Below are 24,176 nucleotides of genomic sequence, written 5' to 3' on the forward strand. Positions count from 1 at the left end.
GTCAACTCTGTGTGTCCTACCAAACAAAAGCTGGTTATGATTCAATTGGATGCAAAAATGGCATTGGATCACCTCGATTACATACATACATACATACATACATATATATATATATATATATATATATATATATATATATGGCCAAGGTTCCACATCTACCGTTATGCTCAACAGAGGGTTACCACTCCATTCTTTATCTTCTTGTTTTTTCGAATGTGTTGTCCATTAAGCCCTTTACCATTTGCCCTTGCTATGCATCCTATTTTGACAATGTTACCCCTTGGGCTACAAGCGGTGATATTGTGGGTTTCACTCTTCCTTCTCAAGAGCAACTAGTTTTGAAATCTAAGGATAGCTTGCTTTAGGTATCGACTCGTCCTAGCATAGGTTACTTTTCTTGGGAGCATAATGAAGCATCATTTCTAGATGCATATTCAAACTAACATGCTTATAACCAAATTAAGGAGAAGATTATTAACACGAGACAACATGAGATTGAGTTATGGAGTTTAGAAGGCCGGTCCTCTTTTAAAAGGTTTTTCATCACTCATGCTCTTAGAGCGCTTTGCAACAAAAAAGATGCCCGAATATTCAGAGAGTATATGTAGGACCGTGGAGGCTAAGATGTTGAAAGGTTTTGGTGGATAGCACGATGAACCAATGTTGGAAACGAACATAGTGGTTGCATTAGATTAACTTGTGAAATCAAAGAGTTGAACAATGCCCACACCCCAACAACCCTCTCCTTGTGGGTATTGTTTACAAAAGGATATAGCACACACAAATTACCTCCTCTCAAAGACAAACCAGGATGAAGGAATACAAATTTGCCTCCCCTTGATACGTGGGGTGTAGGCACACAAATCCTCTCCTCACACTAAAGTAGGAGGCAAACACAAACATGCTCTACACATAAGGGTGCAGTACACATATCCCCCGAACACAATCGTTGTTGTAGGTGTATGGGTGTTGCATTAGGTGTCAACACCAATGCCTATAGCAGGTACACACATAGAGTTAAGGTGGGTTGACTGACATAAGCAGCGTGGCATTCTACAAGTAATAAAGGGACCGTGATTGCAAGTCGAAAGACAAAGATAATAGTTGTGCAGGTAGCAAGTGAGACTTGGCAGAGATAGGCTCGAGGGCAGCATTGCAGTGATTCAAGGGAAACGTGGGTGAGGATGTAGATAGTAGGAACCTTTCCCTAGAGATAGTCTTCATAATAGGCGCTTCTATGAGTTATATGGCAGAATTACTAGTAGTTACTAGAGTTTATATGATTGTATAGTCAATCAGAACCTAGTATCGGCACCTATAATTAAGAGCCATTACTTTCATTTTGGATGTGTGTCTTTCTCAAGAGCATGTTTGTATCTAGCGCAGTATATCGAAACTCTTCTATCATCTTGTAATTGGGCACTAAGTGCAATATTATTTGTACTTTTGAACTAGTCATGAATCTGGATATCTAAATTCTTGTTGTTTCAGTTCATATCATTTAAATTTAGTCTTTCAGTTCAATTCAGTTATTTGTTTAAGTTTTTTGTCTGGTCTTGTAAAGCTTATTTTTGCTCATTCTAGGTGATCCGATATTTGGGATTTGATTCTGGAATTCTAATCTCAGAATGGATAGCAAGTGATCAATTCATTTCATTTTGGTGATCATGATGGTGAGCTAAAGCTTTTGATAGGAACCAGTCTCCTACTTAGATTTCAGAGTCGATCATTTATTCGCCATGCCATCACATCGTCCAATCCGAGGAAGGATAGATACTGCAATGTTTGTTGAAGACCAAGACCATATCAACATAGTAGCTGAGAAGTCCTAGCAAAGCTCTGATGCAGAACCATGCTCTCAGAATGAAGAAACTAATTTCAATCCAAGGAGAAGAGGGGATGACGACATCGAGCCTCTCAACATTCAGCACATTCAAGAAGACCGGACATTCAAAGAGAGTTGAGAGATGCTCTCATTCACATGGATCTCGACATTCAGATGGAAAGACAATTAAAAAATTCATACTGATGTCAGTGATGTCAACAGGCATAGTAAAAGCAGGTTTACACTAATGTTAGTGATGCCAACAGGCATAGTAAACAAGCAAGATTACGCACAAAAGCTCGTCAAGGCAATGAGCCAGACACATTAACAAAGAATGATGATAACTACAATGATAAATGGAAGATAGACATACCATCATAGCAAGCATAGACATCGGGAGAGGAAGTCGCATCACAAGGATAAATTCAAACGCCAATAAAAGGAATTAGGTCATCATAAATCCAAATACAGTGAACAATCTAGTGATCCAAAAATTGTGTCTCTCACTTTCAAAGGTAACAAAAAGAATGATCTAGATGTCCATATACATTTAGAAAAAAAATATTCAGCAACAACAATAATCTCCACAAAAGGTTCCATCAACTAAGAGGCGATGGAGGCTAGCAAAATCATGGCATTGCGAAGACAATTTTTTCAAAAGGAGGTTATCCAGTTTAGAATGAAGTTCTAGGAACAAACACGATAAAACATATTGTAGAGTTCGTGAAAGAATCCAAAAGAGAGTCAGACGCAATGGTAGTGAATCTATCTGAAATTGAAGATGACAAAGTACTAGTCATCCAGATCAACTACAAGATTAGAAAACAATGGGAACCACTGTCAGGGATGATTCTGGATGGCGGTGCGAGAGCCAATATTTTGGAGGAGCATGTCAGACAAAGGCTAGGGATTTTGGTGGTGAAACTTTCTCCTTTCAAAAGTAGAATGGTAAACCAAAGGATTGTCCAAGCTAGTGATCGTATTGAGAACCTTCAAATCAGAATGAGATTATAGAAGTTCAAAACCGGTTTTCTGGTTCTGGATGTCCACTATGTATATAGTATGCTCTTAGGAAGGCCATGGCTAAGGAGTGCAAGATCCATACATGATTATGTAGACCAAAGACTAACAATCCAAGAGCTCAATAGAAGAATCCATATTAAAACTAATAATACCAAAAGTTGGATAAGAGAAATGTGCCTAGAGGAGTAATGCAGGAAGTATGCGAGCAAGAAGATAGACGGATGTTAGCATTGATGTATGCCAATACTTGAGATAGACCTAGATGCAGTTCTTCTAAACACACAAAGGGAAAAACAACAATGACAATAACATCCTGATAGCTTTACTGAGTCAAACCGAGGGGAAAGACCAATTAATATGGACAGAAGGCCTTCAAAAGAAGGTGAAAGCGAGACAACTCGGGAAGCCAAACCAAATGGAGGAGACACAAAAAACAAAGAGCAAAATGCCCATGCACATGAACACAATACGGTATCAAATGAGTGAGAAGGGGATGCAGCTAGTACATATAATCTTTACAATGAATATGGAGCAGGCATAGGTATAGAAAAAGAAGTTGAATCACTAGTCAAACGAAAAGGGGGTGGACTACCAAACTGGTTACTTCCAGATGATCAAAGAATCGAGAAATAAAATTGGGTTTTGAGTCAGATCTAAGGTAATAAAGATCAATAAGCATTTGAAATCAAAGATCAAAGATAAAATTGATGCAATCATTTCAAGAATATCGGGACATCTTTGTTGGGGAACATACCGATCTGAAAGGCATCTACAATGCTAGGTAGCGATTGAAAAATGCTATTGAAATAATTTGGATTCTTATGCATTATGAGAAAGCATAATTTATATAATTTTTCTTGCCCAAATGTAAGCAACATGAAAAATCAAGTATATGATTTTTAAAGAAAATGAGCGTACCTTTTTTAGTGGAACAAAATATTTCTCCAACAATTCTTCCTTCTTTAAAAGAAGAGCAAGTATGATTGCTTTAATTGTCTCCCAAGTTCATGCATGATTTCAATCTTCATGCATAGAGAACTTCCAACTCTATGTGAGCAATTCCTCAATGAAATGCACAAGTTGGTATTTATAGTTCTGTTCTTTGGATTTCCTCTTTTCGGGAAGAGATTCATGATAACCTACATGGTGTGAATCTCTTTTTGTACTTCGTAACAACTCTTGGGAGCTTCAAAAGGTTTTCTTTGCTCTTCTTGAGAGAAACCCATAGTGTTCTTTGAGCAACTCATGCTATCTAAATTACTTAATAAGTCTACAAGTAAGAGTGTCTCTTTCTCTAAATCAAAACTCTAGAAAACACAATTTTGATTAAGAGAGAAAAGAAATGTTTCATTCTTTGCCTTAATTTCCTTTGTACAATTGCTATCATACAACAAAATCAGAACATCTTTTTTTTTCTTACCTCAAATCATCTCTTGATTGAAAAAGGAGAAAAGATTTGACATTTTTGAATCTGGCCTTCGATGGTCGAGTCTCTTAGAACGACCGCTCCATCGAAGAAGAGGCCATCCTAGAGCTTTGATACCAATGAAACTTTAATTAGATTTAGCTTGCTTTAAGCATAGACCCACCCTAGCATAGGTTACATTTTTGTGTTCATGACCAAGCATCATTTTCACATATATATTGCTTATAACCAAAATTAAGGAGAAGATTATTAACATGGAAGGACACAAAATTGAGGGTCAAATTTTATAAGTCGACCCTCCTTAAAAGACTTTTCATTACTCTTGATTTTGGCGCTCTTTGCAACAAAACGAAGCTTGAGTATACATAGTATCTTGGAGGCTAAGATTTTCATAACCCAAGCAACTTACCGGCTTCCTTGATCATTATATATCATTCTCCTCTTCTTCAAAGCATCAATGAATAATCAATACAAGTATATTGTAGAGAAAATGAGTGGAATCCATAGGAATTTTGGTTATGAGCTTCATGAGAAGAAGCTCCATAACATAGTAGTGTATAAAATACTAGTGGAGGTTTCTGAAACTTTGGTCAATATTTGATAATGTTGTAATCTTACGTCTATAATCTCAGAATTAGCTTTTGACTTCTTTTACAAAGTTGTAGAGCTTGAAAGAGCTAAGTTTTGATTAAGAGAACTTTTGCAATTTGATTTTATATGAGCAAGTTATGCCTAATTTAGTAATGACTACTTTTATTTTCTTTTCAGAAATAGTAACTTTCAATTTCTAACATAAGGTGGAAGAATCCAAAGTATGAGAGTATGAACGTGGAAATTTGGGATTTTTGAAGAGGCAAATGAATATTTTTAGCCCCTTCCCCCATTCACATGCCCTTCTACCCACTTTGCCTTTCGTTTCTAGTGTAGTCTTTTTGTTCCCGTAAAAATGTGTTTGGACCCTGACAAGATTCTCCAAGCACTTCTAGAGGTAGTTTCAACCTTTTGGAATCATAAGGTTCTATGGTGCACATTTTAGTCATAATCTTAGCTTGGCCATTCCACTCTTCTTATTTTCTCTTACTTGAATTACAATTCTAGGAGAGAAAATCATTTTAGTAGACCAAAAGTTAAATTTTGTGACAAGTTAAGCCTTGTCTCATGAGACATTTATGTTTATAAGCTTTGCTAGAAATAATATTTGCCGCGCTATGGAGATTTGAGGAATGTTTGCTTTGGCCTCATTGGCTCCATATTAATACCAAAATGTCAGCACTTATCGTTTGCGTCGAAAATGACTTGTCGAATTTTGGGATGGCAAGGAGAAGTGGTTGCAAGAGCTGAGACCGCTAGACACTTGAATATCTAAAAGAATGGGATGGGAAGCACTCTTGAACGTAGATGCTTACATGATAGCGCTTCATTAATCATTGTTTAAAGACATGGACACTAGTAAGCAATCTTGGGTCTTTATATCTAGATACTTCTTGGAGGTGTGGGTATATTGAATGGTAAAGCTCATATGCTGCATCTTTGTGGCATGTTCTTAATGATGATCAACCTATCAAGTTGAAATCATCGCTCATTTTATCTCACTGGGTGGGTTCTTGAATCATGGTCCTTCCTAACATCCTATTGATAATTGATTGTAGTCGAACCCCTGGCATAGTGAAATTTTGTCTTCTTCTCGAATACTGATTTGAGATGGAAAACAACAAGCTTGATCAAAGCTGAGCAGGATGGCAACACTGGGTCTAGCCTCAGTTGGGGGTGCAGCTCTACCTATACGAAGGGCATTTTTTTCCTTTAGGCCAATGCGGAGGATTTTTCAAGTGCCTGTGAGATATCATGATTTATGTGCATTACTCTTCCCTTACTTATCTCCTAGGGATCCACTCCTTGGCCTGTATTTGGTTGTGACTTTGCAAGATTGGTAAGTTACAAATGGGTTTGCTTTGGAGCATCCTTTCGCTAATTAGGTATATTCTTGAGAGATTGACTCCCTATAGAAAGGGATATGTCACTTTTGCCAGTGGTGAGTTTAGGATAACCTCCTATTTACAACTCATTTAGGGTATATATGACTCCCTTTTTACGCTTATACAATCTTGAATTGAAAAAATTATTATACCCCTATCCTATAAACAAGGTTTTGTATGGTTGTCATTTATGAATGTAATCTACTTGGGAAGATATGAGCTATTAAATCACAGATCACGGTTATAAAAGAAACACTTACCTTCAAATAATGTATAATAGTGTACAAATCAAAGCCATAATGAGGCTTGCTAACTTCATAAAAGAAGAAAACGAGCAAGTATTCACAAAAAAAAAAAACTATGATAATGATGCTTATGATCCTTTTTCTTTAGCTCTTCATCTACATTTTGCATAATAAATTTATCAAAGGAAAGACAAATATAACCGAACCTATTGTGATTCCAACTCCACATAAAAAAGAACTCATATTTTAGATAAAGTGCAAATTTGTGATGGTATGTAATGGAACAATCTTACACATGTTGAATTGAACACGTTTTAAAGTGGTTCCTTTCCTCACATTTAAGTTTAAGGAAGCTGCCAAAGGGGAAGGGGGAAGATGAGGGTATGCAAGTAGACAAGTAAGTCTTCCATGGTCGATCCCCTGAGGATATATCACTTATTAAGGATCATGCATGGCTACTGGAAACACTATAGAGCACACATGTCCTCTCACTAGGGATGTCCTAGCCCCTTGGCATACTGCAGTCTCTTCACTTTCTTTTTCCTAGCAATCTTGTAACTTTTGTATTATGTTTTTATTTGGAATATGATTACCCATTACGAAAAAACATGAAAGAAGGGAAAGGCTTATGGTAATTTTTGTAAGAGACTATGAGAGAAATCCATGTATCATGTCCTTAAACATCATGGTAAACATGAAACTTGCATGGATTATTGTCTATATCATGCTAGTGGCAAGATTATTGTTCATCCCAACATCTTGCCACTAGCATGCTATAGAATGTAGAGAGCGACGTCTCTTAAGGGTGTGACAAGTGATATTGGATGTCTCTTAATTATGATCAATGAGGATCCTCACACTCTTCTCTTTGATTTGACATAACATCAGGTTTTGGAATATGGGGTCGTTGTGTTGTCAATGTTGTTATAGTCCTTGTCATATTCAGCTACCCCCAATTGGGGGAAGTCTTCTTGACAATACTACACCTTCATGGGCATCCATTTCAAGCAACATAACCCAATTCAATTTCTTTGTTGTGTGTGTGCAATATACATGCCTACACAAGCTTTGGGAGAGTCTTTTCAATTTATATCTATTTTTGATGAGTACAATAAGAATACGTGGTTGTATTCTACAATGATAGGGCTTACGTTGCAATACAGAATGTCTTACAACCTACCAAAATTGAAATACTGAATTTTTTAACTAAACCATCATGGAGATGGTTAGAGATGTATGCCAAAGGTTAAAGGGTTTCAAGATCTTTTTATATATTTATTTATTTTTGCCAATCTCACAATTGTGAGTGGAGAGATGTATTAAAGAAAACCAAAAAAGTTACAATGCTAGCCATGCTCTCAGCGAGCCATGGCACCTACCAACAACCCAATTCCAGAATGCAAGATACATTGGCTGATGAAAGGCGCCACCCTAAAACTAGGAAAAACAATCTGTCGAGACGGCTAGGGGTTACCACCAAAGGGAAAGCCCTACCATAGCAATCCCCATGCCCACCAAGCCAATCCAAGGGGACCAATGGCCAAAAGCTGACGCACTAGCATCAACAACAAAACCCATACCGGCTACAACACCAAGATATCACATTTTTTCTTTCTTTTCTTCTTGTTTCTTGTACTTAGTCATCAAACTCGAGATATCACAATATGGCTAATGAGGTCCAGCTTCTTGTCCTGCGAACGTACTACCGGGTTGGGGGTTTCCAATGGTCGGTTGGGCCGCAACAAAGGGTCTGCCATTCGAAGGTGTAGTCTCCTGCATGTGAGCTATCAAGCAGTCAGTCTCTTTAACCACCTCCTCTTGAGACATCTTGGTCAATGGCTAGGATGACAGTCTCTTTCACCACCTCCTCTCTAGTCATCTCTTGGTCGTTGGTCTCATCAACCGGCTTGTTGTCCCTCTCTTGAGGCTTGGCATCCCTGGTGACACGCATCCAATTTTCTTGACCACCTGATTGCAGAAAATTTCTTCCCTGAGGCAGTTTCAAGTATAATGAAGTCCTCTTCAAAACATTTTTACTTCGTTAGAGTAGTAGCCAAAATCTCAATTCTAGCTCCACGTTCGTCCACGTGGCTTTTTGTTTTGAAGGTCTGCATAGTGCAGAAGTTAAATAAAACAAAAACGTTGTTTTTCTTGCTACTACCAGATCATTGATCCCATCGTAAGAGAGTAAGATCTCCTCTCCTAGGCGAAAATTGGCTTGTCATTTGCTCTTTATTATTTACGTGTTCGTTAGTGTAGTAGCCAAATTCTCAATTCTGGCTCCACGTTCGTCCACCTGGCTTTTCGTTTTGAAAGTTAAATAAAACAAAAACTCTGCTTTTCTTGTTGCCAGATCATTGATCCCACTGTAAGAGAGTAAGCTCTCCTCTCCTGGGAAAAAATTGGCTTGTCATTTGCTCTTTATGACTTACGATGTTCGTTGAGTCAGTAACGAGCTCCATACTTAAGCATCTCTTGGAGTGCATTGATTGCGGGATTTGCCCAATAGGGTCAGGACTAGGAAGCAAATACTTCACATGGCTTAGAAAAGTGCTTTCCAAGCTTCCTCTTTGGAATGTTGTTCCTTGGAACACACTGATTGCAGGATATGCCCAACAAAAATAGCTCTGGGCCGTTTTTAGCGAATGCAAAGGGATTGCATCTCTCTAGATGCAATCACCTATGCTTGCATTTTGAAGGCATGTGGCACTATGCAAGAGGTTGATTGTGCAGGATTTGCCCAACAAGGGCCGGCAGGGCCAGGAAGCTTTGGGCTATTTTCAACGTATGATAAGAGAGGGCATCTCTCTAGATGAAATCACCTATGCTTTCGTGATTGACATTGCCTTGGTCGCCTGGTCGACAAGTATGCCAAATGTGGTGTACTTCAGAAAGCACAAAACTTGCTTGAGGAGCTTCTTGTCTGAAATGTCATCTCTTGGAGTGCATTGATTGCGGGATTTTCCCAACAAGGACAGGGCTTGCAAGCTCTATGATTCTTTCAACAAATGCAAAGAGAGATGGCATCTCTCCATATGCAATCACCTATGTACACTTGCATCTTAAAGACATGTGGCATTACACAAGATGTTGATATGGGCAAAGAAATCCACGATGATATATTTACTCAAGGGTTGTTGCTTGGTTGACATGTATGCCAAATACTTCAGTTGGCTCAGAAAAGTGCTTGACGAGCTTCCTATTTGGAATGTCACTCCTTAGAACGCACTGATTGCGGGATACGCCCAAAGGAATCCACAATGATATTTCGGCAAAGAAGCCTTTGGAGAGCTGCCTAGTTGGAGATGCCTTTGCTCGAGAATGAGCAGTTGGATTTGTTGTGCATTCAGCACAATTTGGAGGTGGAGATTGAAATAATCCAGTTCGTCTCATCATCACATCGATTGCCATGTAGTCCTATTCATCATCATCATCACAACACCAGTCCTCATCGGCTGCACACCAATGCGTCGGCAGTAAAGCAAGATTTCAAGTTGAACATTCAGAAGAGGGTGCGCCAGACCTTTGAGGTGGTGCAATACAAAGCTGACACATGAGAAAGTAATGAGAAGCATAAATGTTTGCCAGATGTCTCAAAGAGAATTACAGCTCTAGAGGATGAACCAGAGGCTTTCTTTTAATAACAGCCTCATGCATTCTTTTGATATTATTGCCAAAAATCAGCTTACACCATGACGACAAATCACGATGCGAAGGCGATGATGGGCTGAAAGCTTCTGAAGGTTAGCACAAAGCCGGAAGGCGGATCAGAATCATCATAGGCAGCAAGTGAACCTGTTGTGAGGTCGTTCACAACAGCCTGCTTTAAAGTGCTTTTTTTGGTTCTTTTGCGAAAACATTGGGTGTGTTGATAGTCACCTGCATTATAATGGCCACCGTCGATTAGCGGCTGTTGCCCCTTGCTCTACCGAACGCCCTCAACAACTTGCAAACTTCCTACACCAACGATCACCCAAGCCTCCCGGATGATGACCTCCAACCATCTACGAACTGCTCAACCCTGGCGTAGAACTGTCTTGCCTAGTGCAAGGGAGGGAGGGGGGGCTACAGAATGAGCTTTTGTCACATGTCACAAGCTCGCTACACGATCACAACAAGAGAAATATATCACGGATGCTCTATAACATTTGGGTTTTAGAGAGTATTTTTGATGGAGTTGCGGCGGCGGCTATACCCAGCATGTGACTAACTTGAAAGAAGAGGAACAACACAGAAGCAATGGTGATGGTGGTCGATATGACAATCAACACAAGGATATAAGTCATAGAAGAGATGATGAGAAAGGCCCGTATGCCTCTCCTTATCCAAATCTTAGAGCGTGCAGATTGCAAGATACGCCCAAAATGATTGAGACAAAGCAACCTGGGGAAACACAACCTTGGTCTGTTTTCCTAAATGCAATAACTTATTCTTGTAGGTTCAAGCCTTTAGCCATTTGACAAGATCAGCGTGATAAAAACAAAGCCAAACCCAACACGATAAAAACAAAGCCAAAACCCATTGTTGCTGTATAGCCTTCAAGGCGTCACCTTGAGCCCATAAATTTATAACTGACGGTCGGGCTAGACATGATCGACATGACAGAAATATAACAGACAACGAAACCATGACAGAGAGGATGATATTTACTCAAAAGTTTCGATTGCATAAGCATGACTCCAACTCGACAAAACTGCAAGGTCCGTTATTTGCATGCAATTCCCCATGTCTATGCGTTTGCTTGGCGCAACACATAAATGCTACGGAGCAAGGCACGACTTCCGTTTCTTATAGTTTTTGGAGAGACCACAGTGCCAACTCTCCACCATTCTTTTGTATGGCACTTTGTGCATGACATGCAATGTATACTTAGCATTTTCACTCTATGACATGTCATTGCAAGACAAAATGTTTAACTGTTTACTCTGGCTTGGACAATTGGACGAGGACTGTACACAATTATCAGGTCGGTAGTGCAATTTATTTTTTATAGTCAATTGATGCTTTTTGTATTTTTGAGTTTGTCAATGCTTCCTTAAGTTTAGAATAGCTACATGTTTTTCTCACTAGTACATGCTCAATCTCAATCGTCTATCTATATATCAAATTGATACACACTTCTTTTCTCATAGATGCTTGATGTCAATTTGGGTATGTCTTACTCTCAATTCATTTCCATACACATGCAGCTACCAAAGGGAAGCTCTCTCTCTAATTGCAATCGCCTTGAAGGCTTGTACCATTCCACCAGTTTGTTATCCAATTGCAGTCATGCAGGCTAACGAAGCACTCTAGTTTCTTAGAGCTACGCAAAGGCAATTGACGATAAATGGTTTACTAAGGTAAGGGGGTGTATGTCGTGCAGATATGTGGAGAAGTAAAGAAACAAGTTAAAGTGAAAACATCTAGTGAGTGAATGCTCTTGTATATTGTGAAGTTAAAAAGTTTGAGAAACTTTTGATTTTGAGGCTTTAAAAAATCATGTTAAAAAAAAATTCATGTGATTGATGGAGGTGACAAAGAAGCCAAAAATAGGTGAGTCACAATCTTTTTGACGCCGGGGTCCCTGCCTCCAATCGTACCTAGCTAGGTATGTGATGCCGCTCGAGCAGAAGCTCATAATGTTATGCATTGTATGAAAAACACTGAGAAAGACTCCGTTTTCCTACATGAGAAAATTTCTAAATCTTCTTGTGAAGGCTGTTGGCAGCTGTCAGTCAGAGGGCATGTGAGAGAGAGAGAGAGAGAGAGATTCTTTAGCAGACCCAATGCCTGTCCCTCTCTTCCTCTCCACATCCTTCTCTTACCTACGCCTCCCGTTCCTCTTCCTCTCTCCTTGCCATCTTTCTTACAAGCATGATTCTCAATACACGAGCGCATCAAATCTTAACACTCCTCTATGATTCTCTCCCGTCCCCTCAACATGCGAACGTCTCTCTTGTTTGTCCGCAGGCGGAGTATCTCTGTGTGGTTTGTGGCTTCGAGAGAGGAGGCTGCTGAAGTTAATGGGTATAAGGAGACCAAGGGAGGAGCTTGATCAGGGTGTAGTAGAAGACAGGTACGAGGATGTGTGTGCCATAGCAAGCAGGTACAAGTATGTCGAGATTTTGAAGGCAGAGCTGCAATGGGGGAGTTGAGTCGAGAGGGAGGGGCTCCTCATTGTCTAGAGAAGGAAGAGGGGGTTTATAGTTCACAGGCGGCGAACATGGCTAGCCGGCCGAGGTTGGCAACGGACGTGGCAGCTCATAGCAACATATCCTTTTTTTTTTTTTTTTTTTTAAACGTTCGCTTTCGGGCGTGGTAAATTGGATTACTCAAAAGGGCTCTTCGCGAGAGCGTGCTAGCACAGCCAGTTCTCGACAACAGCTCCTAAAAAGTGAGGAGAGCCGTTAGGTCTCCCAATATTGAAAAAATAAAATTCCTTTCAAAACATCTTACGTGTATAAGTGAAGGGTGAGTTTAGGAGATTAAAATAGAGTGCTTCGTTAGCTCTCTTAGCATCGAATTAAGATTGAGCAACATATTAGAAACTATATAAGCCATTTTAACACTTCTCAAATAAAAAATAATCGATTATTTAATGCTATTAATTATATCTAAGATATTTATTGATTGGGAGGAGAGACATCAAAATGGAGAGAGAGAGAGAGAGAGAGAGAGGCCACCGATTTTGCCGTGGTTTAGAGGTGTACCTCACAGAAATGGGATACGGATCATAGTGCTTCAGAGGGGTACCTTGCAAAAAAACATGAGGAGGGTTAGAGGTTTGTCAAGCTTAATGTTCGTAATCATAATGTTCGTCAAGCTTAATGTTCTTAATGTTATTAATTGTTTGTTGTTCCATTTTTATGTTTCAAAAAAAAAAAACATGCAAGTTTCCTTGCATGGGGGAGTTTGCAGAGTCCTCTCCAATTTTTATAAGACGAGAGAACGTGCCATTCCCACGGCAACGTGCATTTTTCAAAGTGTTCATTAACTGCGTTCCCAGTGTCAAAATGTCAAAAATCACAGAATGATAATGCTTACTCACTGCGGGTTGAATGTCTGTCCCGTCGATGCACCTTGCATCAACAAATGTCAAAAATCACAGAATGATAATGCTTACTCACCGCGGATTGAATGTCTGTCGTCGATGCACCTTGCATCAACGATGTTGGGCATCTCCTGCTCTTAACCCGCCGCAAGAGACGACATCCCAGGGAGGATGAAGGAGATAGGGTTGTGACTATTTGGGTGGAGAAACTTTTGGAAGAAGCTGGCATTCTTGTCTTTTAGCTTGTGCCAATTCAGAGCCTACTGAAATTCACTCGTCGCTTCATACATCCAAATCTGGTGGAAGCAAGAAGGATGGTGCTGACAGCTGTGAAAGGCACATTAATAGTGGGCGATCAACTGGTGTAAAGAGTTCAAACTAGATTATTCCTACCATCTGCACTATAGGTACTCTTGTTTTAATTAGTTCCAAATTGAAGTTTGGAAACTTGGCAACATCATTGCAAGCAATAATTACATCAAGGAAAGTGGGTCTAAAGCTTTACAATCAGAATGAGTCGTGTGAGCGAGGACCTTGCATGTGGCATAGTGCACGCAAGACAGAGTTGGCGGAGTTTCGCTTATATGCAAAGCAAGCCGTGGATTCGCTGTGCAAAGCAGGCTGTGCAGATTTCTCTTTATGATGCTGCAGCATTTTCCATTGAAAAGTGTCGCCACATGGACGAACCTCCGGCCAGTATTTTGAATCTGTGTCTATGCTAACGAAGGTATGGCGAGAATTTCTCAACTTGCATATGGTAAAAGTAGTCAGAGCTTTGTTGGCACATCCATGTTGCACATATCTTGGAATCAATGCACTCCAAGAGACTAACATAGAAAGCTCATCAAGAACTTGTTGTTCTTTCATAAAGGCGCCACATTTGTCATAAACTCCAAGAGACTGCACTTAACAAGATACCCTCACTTCCCATTTGGTTGAAGTAGCCCAAAGCTTCCCAAACACAACAAAGTCGTGCTATAAGAGACCTCCAAGAAATGTCTGGCAAGAATCTCTCAATTCGCATCCGGTAAAAGCAGTCAGAGCTTCATTTCCACATGCATGTGGAACATATCCTGGAACCAATGCACTCCGAGAGACTAACATAGAAATCTCATCAAGAACATTTTGTGCTTTCATAAGGGCAAGGGCACCACTTTTCGCATAGATGTCAGTCAACACACATGTTTGTCCAAGACTGCTTGGGCAGCAATCCATGCATTGAGCAAGAATCCTGACTTTGCATATGAATAAGACAGCCCAAAGCTTCCTTGCTAGAGCCACATATCTCATATTTAGCAATCAACGCACTCTGAAGGCAACATTTTTGCATAGAAGGCTCATCGAGAACTTTTGTACGTTCATACGGACATCTCATCATATGGATCAAAGCATTACCTGAATGTTTTTGCAATAGCCCTTGACTCGCAACCACATCGTGAATTCTTTCACTTATTCAAAGATCTGGTACAAGGCCACAAGCCTTCCAGGTGGAAGTGTAGGTGATTGCGATTAGAGACAGAACATCCCTTCGCATCTGGTAAAATGAGCCCACAGCTTCCTTGCCACGACGAGGTTGATCATATCCTACAATCCACTCAGTCCAAGAGATGACAGCCTAGAGAGGATCCCCATCAAAACTTCTCATGCTATTGTGACAGCACTACATTTGGCATACATATAGACCAGAGCACCGCCAAGCATGGCATCTTGATCTGATAGCCCCTGGCTAGCAATCTCATCATGAATTAAGAAATCATACATGTGAAGGTCTTGCGTAAGCTTGCCACGACCAGGTTGACCATATCCTGCAATCCACTCACTCCAAGAGACGACATCCTAGAGAGGACCCCTTCAGAAACTTATCGTGCTATCATGCCAGCACCACATTTGGCATACATATAGATCAAAGCACCGCAATCAGCGCATTCCAAGAGACGACATTCCGGACAGAAAGCTCTTCAAGCACTTTTTGTGTTGTCTCAAGCGCACCACATTTTGCATACATATCGGCCAAGGTAGTTCCAAGCACAACATATTTTTTCAAGAGCCTCTGACTAGCAATATAATTGTGAATTTTTGTGCTCATATCAGCATTTTACATCTTGCATAGAGCCACATGCCTTCAAGATGCGTAAGTAGGTGATTGCACCTGGAGAGAGGCCCTCGCTTCGCATCTGCTAAAAATAGACTAGAGATTTCTCGCCTTGCTCTTGTGGGGAAAATCTTGCAATCGGTGTATTCCAAGAGTCCACACTCTAGACAGGAAGCTCCTCGACCACTTGCATAGAGCCACAATGAATTCTCACCAATATGAAGGTGTTGTGTCAGGCCACATGACCTCAAGGTGCAAGCATAGGTGAATGCATTTGGAGAAAGTCTTTCCCTTTGCATTTGGTTAAAACAAGTTTCCTTGCCACAGCCATATTGGACAATATCTTGCAATCAACACATTCTAAGTGACATTATCGAGAGGATGCCAATCAACAATTTTTCATGCTTCCCTGACGGCACCACATTTGGCATACATATAAACTAAAGCACTATCAAGCATGCCATCTTTGTCCAATAAACCTTGATTGGAGATCTCGTCGTAAATTTTCTTACCCATGTTCACGTCTTGTGTAAGTAAGGCCACAAGGTTGAAAGGTGCAAGCATAGGTGATTTACATTTGGACAGAGCTCTTCCGTTCGCATCCAACAATGAAAGCAGCACAAAGCCATAACGGGCATCTTACAATCAACCCGTTCCAAGAGACGACGTTTCAGATAAAATGCTCATTGCCCTTGACTAGCAGTCTCATCGTCAATATACTCACCCATGTGAACTTCTTGTGTGAGGCCTTAGGTCATCAATGTACATGATTGCAGTTCAAGAAAGGACTCCATTCATATCTGGTTAAAAAAGCCCAGGCTTCCTTGGCACATCCATGTTGAGCATATTCTGCAATCAATGTGCATCAGGAAACGACATCTGGGGGATAAAAAACCCATCAATAGCTTTGTGAGAGTATCACGTTCGGCATATGCACTCACCAATGTGCTGATGGATAGAAAAAACATCAAGAAATTTATGTGTTTTTATAAGGGCACCACATTTGACATACATATAACATTGCCAAGCACAACATGTTTCTTCAATAGCCCTTGACTAGCAATCTCATCGTGGATTTTCAACCCCAAGTAAAGATCTTGCGTAAGCCTAGTGCTTTCTTCAGGGCACCCCATTTGGCATAATAACCCTTGACTAGTAATCTAGTGCTTTCGTGAGGGCACTACATTTGGCATGATAGCCCATGACTAGTGATCTCACTTTGAATTCTCTCACCTTTTGTAATGCCACAAGCCTGCAAGGTGTGGGCATAGGTGATTTCCATATGGAGAGAGGCCTTCCCTTTGCATCCAATATCCTGCATCAACACGCAAGTGACATTACACAGAGGATGCAAATCAAGAATTTTTCGTGTTTTCGTGACGGCACCACATTTGGCATACATATCAACTAAAGCACTACTAAGCATGCCATCTTTCGCCAACATACCCTGATTGGAAATCTCGTCTCGTAAATTCTAATACCCATGTTGACGTCTTGCGTAAGGCCACAAGGTTGAAAGGTGCAAACATAGGTGATTTGAATTTGAAGAGAGCTCTTCCCTTCGCATCCACTAGTAAAAGCAGTAGAGTGTTTCCTTGCCACAGCCATAACAGGCATCCTACAATCAACCTGGTCCAAGAGATGACGTTTCAAATTTACATGTCCAAGAGCACACCACCCTACCCTGCACAACATGGCTTTTCAAAAACCCCTGTCTTGGAATCGCATCATGAATCTGCTTCCCCCTATCAATAGCTTTGCTTGTGGCACAAGCTTTCATTGTGTAGACGCACATCACTGCATTTGGAAAACACCCCTACATTGCATCTGCTCAAGACAATCTAGAACAAATCAACCTTGTCCTTAAAGTGCATAACCTGCTAACATGATAGTCCATGTTGTCAATTAACGTTCTGGCCTCATTAAGCTTGCCACATTGCCACGGGAACATGTTTCTACAACAGCCGCCTAATAGCCCCTAATTGCATAGGTGATTTCATTTGAAGAAAGGCCTTTCCTTCGCATCTGCTGAAAACATCTCAATGCTTTGTTGCCACAACCATGTTGTGCATATCTAGTGAAAACGTCCTAGCCATGAAAAAGGGACTTTCTTTTGCATCTGGTGAAAAATCTGATTACTTCGTTATTGCCACAACCATGTTGGGTATATCCTGTAGTGCACTACATTTGGCATACATATCGACCAAGGCAGTGCCAAGCACGACATCTTTTTCCAAGAGCCTCTGACTAACAATATAATTGTGAATTTTTGTGCCCATATCAGCATCTTGCCTAGAGCCACATGCCTTCAAGATGCATGCATAGTTGATTGCATCCAGAGAGAACTCAGGTAGCCTCGTCGGAACGAAATGAAGAACGAGAGTGAGATGTTGAAACTGCCTTCATTTCAAAAGGCCCTTGCTTCGCATCTGCTGAAAACAGATGGCATTCCTTGCCGTGCTTTCTCAAGCGCACGCCACTTGGCATACATATTGACCAAGAAAATTCCAAGCCCAACATCTTTTTTCAACAGCCTCTGACTGAATTTTGTGCCCATATCAGTGTCTTGCGTAGAGCCAGATGCCTTCAAGATGCACCCATAGGTGATTGCAATTGGAGAGAGGCCCCCGCTTTGCATACATATCGACTAAGACAGTGCCAAGCACACTGATATGGCCATGACATCTTTTTTCAACAACCTCTGACTAACAATGTAATAGTATTTTTTTTGGCCCATATCAGCATCTTGCGGAGAGCTAGATGCCTTCAAGATGCACCCGTAGATGATTACAACTGGAGATAGACCCTTGTTTCACATCAAACAGAATACGGAGAGGGAGCTGTTCTGAAAGTTGTGAGCGTTGCCTGCGATCCGTTAAAAAAGTGTGTGCGACATGTTAAAAATAAGTATGTAATAAAAAGTGTCGCCACGTGGACGAACCTCCAGCCAGAATTTTAAATTTGCCTTCTATGCTAACGAAGTAAAGACCAAGAAAGTGAAAAATCAAAAAGACTTTTTGTGTCTTCCAAGATTCCTCTTAATAAATCACAATCCATAATAGTAGCCACCTACTATATATATTTTAGCATACTATTACTACTTGCTCTACTCAATTCATTACAAAAAATCTGGCAAGATTCCTTCCAAATTCGCTTCGCCTTTATTAGAGGCACATTAAAATTCCTATGCAGGCGCTAGGATTTGAGCTAGATACCTCCCACTGAGACTGAAAGGAATGGGCTCATGTGGCTCTTGTGGTTTTAGATGGCGGTTCTTGTGGCTCCTTGGTATGTCGCCTACCACCTCTTGCCTCCACATGGCTTCTTGCCCATGATCTTTGTGCAACATTTCCCGTTCCTTTTTGTTCGCTAGACATCAGCTTGCTGGGTACGCACTAATAAAACATTTGTGCCACCCTTATTGGCTGAATTCATTTGTGGAATGGATACTTAGAGAGAGAGAGAGAGAGAGAGAGAGAGAGAGAGAGAGAGAGAGAGAGGAGATATTGAATGCACAATGTGATCCTGTAAGCCTCTTTTTATAGATCATTTTGACCTTTCATTTCCACTTCCAAATCTTTGATCTTTTAGCTTCTAAGGTTCAACTCTCCAAATTTTACTCTTTATTTTTTCTTCCCCTTCCCTCCTTTACATGATTTTATTTTTTGAAATGGGTAGGACGTGCTGGCTTCGAAAAAAATACTCACCAACTATATAGTCCATTGACACTCTAAGAGAAGAAAACTCTGAAGCAAAAATAAGCAAAAGAGAAGCACAAATGGACCATCTCTTCTTTATATGGACACAAAAATGGATCATCTCTTCTTTACAAGGACACAGAAAGTCTTTTTGATTTTTCACTTTCTTGGTCCTTTCATCTCCTAAACTCACCCTTCACTTATACACGTAAGATGTTTTGAAAAGATTTTTATTTTTTATGTTACATGTAAATGCTTTACGGCTATCTGGCTTTCTTAAGTTATAAAACATTTTTCTCCATGTGCAAGCTTAGGACCTTCGGAACCATTTTGGATGCCAACAGAGATATTGTGAGATCGACGAAGATGCAAGATGGCACATAGAGAACGACTGTCGAGGATCAGGCTATGAGGGCGACTAGTCGCCAAGCATCGATGTCCATGCTTTTTAATGCTACTGTTGTAACCTTTGCTGAACAACATACTCTCCACTGTGGCCCCGGGAACTTAACCTCGATGGACCAAATTACAGGATGGGTGGCAATACAATCAAAACACATTTTGTCTAGAAAAGATTCAAGACTTGACTGACGGGGTCTCCTAGACTAGGCAAGAGATGCCATGCACATGCTGTGATGATTCTGAGCACATTTTTATGGCGTTTTCAAGCAAACAATTGTTGGTCATGAGCTCAAGTTGTGATGCATTGCATTTAGAATTAACAAAGAATTTGCTAGTAGAGGAATTTATTGTAATCTATATCTATACTATAATAAAAGGGGTAGAGATTCCGGTCCCCCCTTGGACACATGGCAAGCGCTACTTCCTTCGGCCAGTGCACCCTGGAACTCCGGCACAACAAGCGACTGAGTGAGAAGAAGGGGAGAGAGAGAGAGAGAGATAGTGAGGTGGCGGAGTCTCTATTTTTTTTTTTTAATGTGGAAGGGCCTATTTTTAACTTTCCCTTTCGAATCTCCTATGGAACAATGCAAGAAGGAGACATACTGCATGAGCAGTTTAAGTAGAACGTCCCAACATATGGAAGGGCAATTTTTACACAGGCCCTAATTCTAAAGACAACTGGTTCGTGAGAATTTCTATCGGCACAAAAATCCCAACAGTAACAGTAACTAAGAGTAAGACTACATAGTATATCGAACCTTGTTATTGTAACTCCCATCGATCCAAATCTTGACTTTGATTGCCACACACATTCAAAACCAATACATTACAGACTTGCAAATTACTCAAAACTTACACCAAATTAACACCAACCTGTAGCCATGATGGTGCACGATGTGGGATTGTAGAAGTTAGGTAAGGAGATCTAACTCCGCTTGCTGTTGGAGACATGGATTTGCACGTGCGCTTGCTGCTTCAGAAGTAGATGTGCGATGAAGGAGAGAGAAGCAAATATGTGTGTTGGAGATGAGAGGAGCTGAGAGAAACCGACATGCACAGAAGAGGAAGGCAGTGGGCCAGGCCTTCTAGAAGAGGCAGGCAGTGAGCTGGGAGAAGGCTTGGCTCAGTGGAGACAAGCTAGGAGGGAGAAGAAGGTCGATCAAGGTTGGAGCCTTCACCTTACATTGGGAGAGATTGCTTTGCCTTGGAGGCACCAATCACGTGTTAAAACTGCTTCACAATGAAGCAATGCTCGCCAGGCCAGCTCCCCAGTCTCAAAAGAAACTCAAGATTGTTGTTGCCCCTCGCCCCGCCCCGTCTCCGCCCCCACCTACATGCCCATCTCCCCGTTTTCCCATTGTTTTCAAACTATGATTAGGAATAAGAGTTGACTTTGGAAAGGCTAGAGAGTCTTAAGGCTAAATTTATGGAAAGAGGAAGTAATTTTAGGAAAAGCAAAAGAGAGAGGGCTAAGATTAGAACTCCCTCCCCTCAAAGTAACCATGATCTCTAAGAAAAGAAAAGCAATTGTTGAATCTGTGCATTGGGATCCATGCCACGCGATCAAAAGAAGTAAATAAAAAGAAAATAAAAATTAGCGAAAAGATGCAAATTCGCCATCTTTAGCTTTTCTCTATTTTTAGCACCCTCTCTCCACCCCAAAAACCTATAGAAAGGCCCCCTCACTTTCACTCTCAGACACACACAGCCAGAGCTCTCTTCAAAGACACAAAAACTCTGTCAGAGAAGCAGAAACCTTGTTGAAGAGCTCTCTCTCTCTCTCTCATCTCCATCTCCATCGTCACCTCCATGCTTTATCCCTTGGTTATTGAATTCTTTTACTCCCTTGCTACTCTCTTGGCAAGAAGAAGAAGAAGAATATCTTCTCTTTCATGGTGGAACCGCTCTTCTACTCTACGCACGCATCCTCTCCATAGCTCTTCTCTCCGCTCTATCATAACGAAGTGACGATAAAGAGGATTTGTCTGAAGATTTCTAGTCTTAGTTCTCATAATTGTCTCATTTGCACACAATCGATCACCTATGGCCCAAAAGAGAGTAACACATAGCTCCAATAAAGCTCTTGTCGTCCCAACGCCGAAGAAGGTGCAAAAGGAAGCATCTCTTGCGCCATCTAACGCCCAACTAGACGTGTCAACGTTAGGAGAAGTTGTAAATGAACATCTTCCAGTGCAAGTTGCGATTAAACCTATCATTAATCGGGTAATTATATTTATAATTATACATCATTTTTCATATTGACTTAGTATTAAGCCTATGATTACCTATAATCTGGTCACGAAACGTGATTGTATCACACAAAACAAGCATGTGAATTTTTATAGAGAGTAAAAGGTTGTTTGATGAATCATGTTTGATTTAGTAATAGAAATTTCATGAGTTGTTGTATGAAGACAAAGTTGTTGTTGTATGTTGGAGGAACCTCACGGGTAGCGAGATGCTTCCTGGTTAGCGGGATGCCTAGCGGGTAGCAAGATGCCTCATGGGTAGCGAGATGTTTCACATGTAGCGAGAAGTTGTGCACTTCACAGCCAGCAAAAGAAAAACCTTCGCAAAGGATCTGCTGGTTAGGTAGAGGAACGTTCGTGGTGGTTAGCACCAAGAGTCTTGAATTGAAGTCATTGATAATGTTAGGAGCTGCTTGTTAGAAATTGTTTGATAATGTAACGATGATGTTTGAAGGGTTGTTCTAATAAACATTGTGTCATAAATAATTAAAGAACAGTGTATGTTCATGTCAAATAGTGTGGTAGTAATTAAGTAACAAGCTAATGGGTGAGTGGTGGTGTGGAAAGTGGGAGGATGGAGGCCCTAACGACGTTATTCCTATGGATGGGTGGGCCCATTTAGTCGGGTAACTTTTCACAAGTGTAGGATGCATAAAAGATATTTAGGATAGAGAATAGAATCAAGACTAACCATCTACTAAGGAAGACGTATGTGCCTCTTGAACGTGGGGAAAAAGGTGTTGATCTATAAGAAAGGCAAGTACTTGTTGCTAGGATAAACCCAATTTTGTAGCTTCAACATAAGTTTTGGGTTATTGACCGGACTTGTGGAGTATGGCCTAGTAGACCACGCCCATTTAGGAAATAAGCTTTCTTCTCCTTTGTTGCTCGTATCCTTGCTCTCTATGTATAGATGAGGTGTCATCAATGACATTCGGAGTGAAACGAAGTCTATCTATCAAAGTCGTCCTAGTGGTTTTGGGTTGGGGACCTCACATATTCTTACAATATGTAAAGAGAAGTGAGCAAGGACTATTGGGGTACTTCAAGCCCTTGTTATAGACATTAGAGGTGGTGCATCACTAGCTTTCATTAACAAATGTCATGCTTTGTCAATGCAATTGTACACTATACAAGTTTGGCTTCATGAATCCTAAAGAAACCTACAAGAAGCAAATACCACGGTGGATGCAAAGGATGTAACCATCAAAGAGCTTGAGGACACTATTTCCAACATGAAGAGCATAGTCTTGGGTGATGGAGAGAGCAAGAGGGATCTCTCTTGCATTGAGACCCTTGTCCCTAGAGATGGTGCTAAAAGAGAAAGAGTGGTTGTAGCAAGGTCGGTGTCTTTGCAATCTATATAGTGTGTCTTTCATATTCAATTTGTGTTGCCTTGTACTATTGTGTTAGGAAACTTATCCAAGAGGCATGTGGTAGCAAGAATTTCAATGGTTGAGTGAACTTTTTATATAGTTGTCTCAATGAGGAGGATATCTTTTCCATCCTTGATGCACTAGAATGCACCACTTACTTGAAGGGCTATCGTGTCTTTGGCTCTTCTTACAGGACCAAGTATGTTTCCAAGTCATCGGTTTCTTCAAGTGTAGGGTCATTCTACCTAATGAGAGATTTGTGTTTGCTCAATGTTTATAGTTTTTTTCCTTTTATGTAGCACTTGGAAGTAAGTTGAGTTTTGTTCTTAAGTTCAATGAGGCTCAAAGTATGAAAAGATGTTGACTTGACCAAATATGAGTGTAACCCTTATGAACAAAGCTTTTTTTTTTTTTGGTTTTTTTTCTTGCCATACTCACAATTGTGAGTTGAGAGACTTAATATTAAATCGAAAAAAATAAAATTTTCTCAATCACTACATGTGCCTTGAAGAGCTAGGATTTCCATCAAAGGCTTGTACACAGAAAAAGATACTCTTACCCTCTTGAACGTTCTAAGTAGCTCAATGCAGACCTCCATTCTCCACCTTTGTCAATTGTCCCTCTTGCTCTTACTCCATGCATAAGCTCAATGCTGTGATGCACAATATTTTCAAAATGAGCTACATCTAGTTTGCCCTCAAAAACTTGAAGGTTTTGAGCCTTCTAGACTTGGTTCAAGGAACAATACCTGATAATTTGCCTGCACACCAAAACGGCCTAGTTTTGAATGCCCGCCCTCCCAAGATCAGGTCATCCGTATAGAAGATGATC

At 40.5% G+C, this 24,176-nt stretch overlaps 1 long non-coding RNA gene across 1 annotated transcript in view; it reads right to left on the reverse strand.

The window, feature by feature from the left end:
* LOC147451080 (uncharacterized) overlaps positions 1-20,983 on the reverse strand; it is a 117,843-nt gene extending 96,860 nt beyond the window's left edge. The window contains exons 1-2 of the long non-coding RNA XR_015189312.1: positions 20,594-20,983; positions 13,188-13,230 (exon numbers count right to left, since the gene is read on the reverse strand). This is a non-coding gene — a long non-coding RNA (uncharacterized LOC147451080). The remainder of the gene's footprint in view (positions 1-13,187; positions 13,231-20,593) is intronic.
* Positions 20,984-24,176: the final 3,193 nt, after the last annotated feature.

This window comes from Adiantum capillus-veneris, chromosome 9 (assembly GCF_014529385.1).
Source record: "Adiantum capillus-veneris isolate H3 chromosome 9, ASM1452938v2, whole genome shotgun sequence".
Taxonomy (NCBI): domain Eukaryota; kingdom Viridiplantae; phylum Streptophyta; class Polypodiopsida; order Polypodiales; family Pteridaceae; genus Adiantum; species Adiantum capillus-veneris.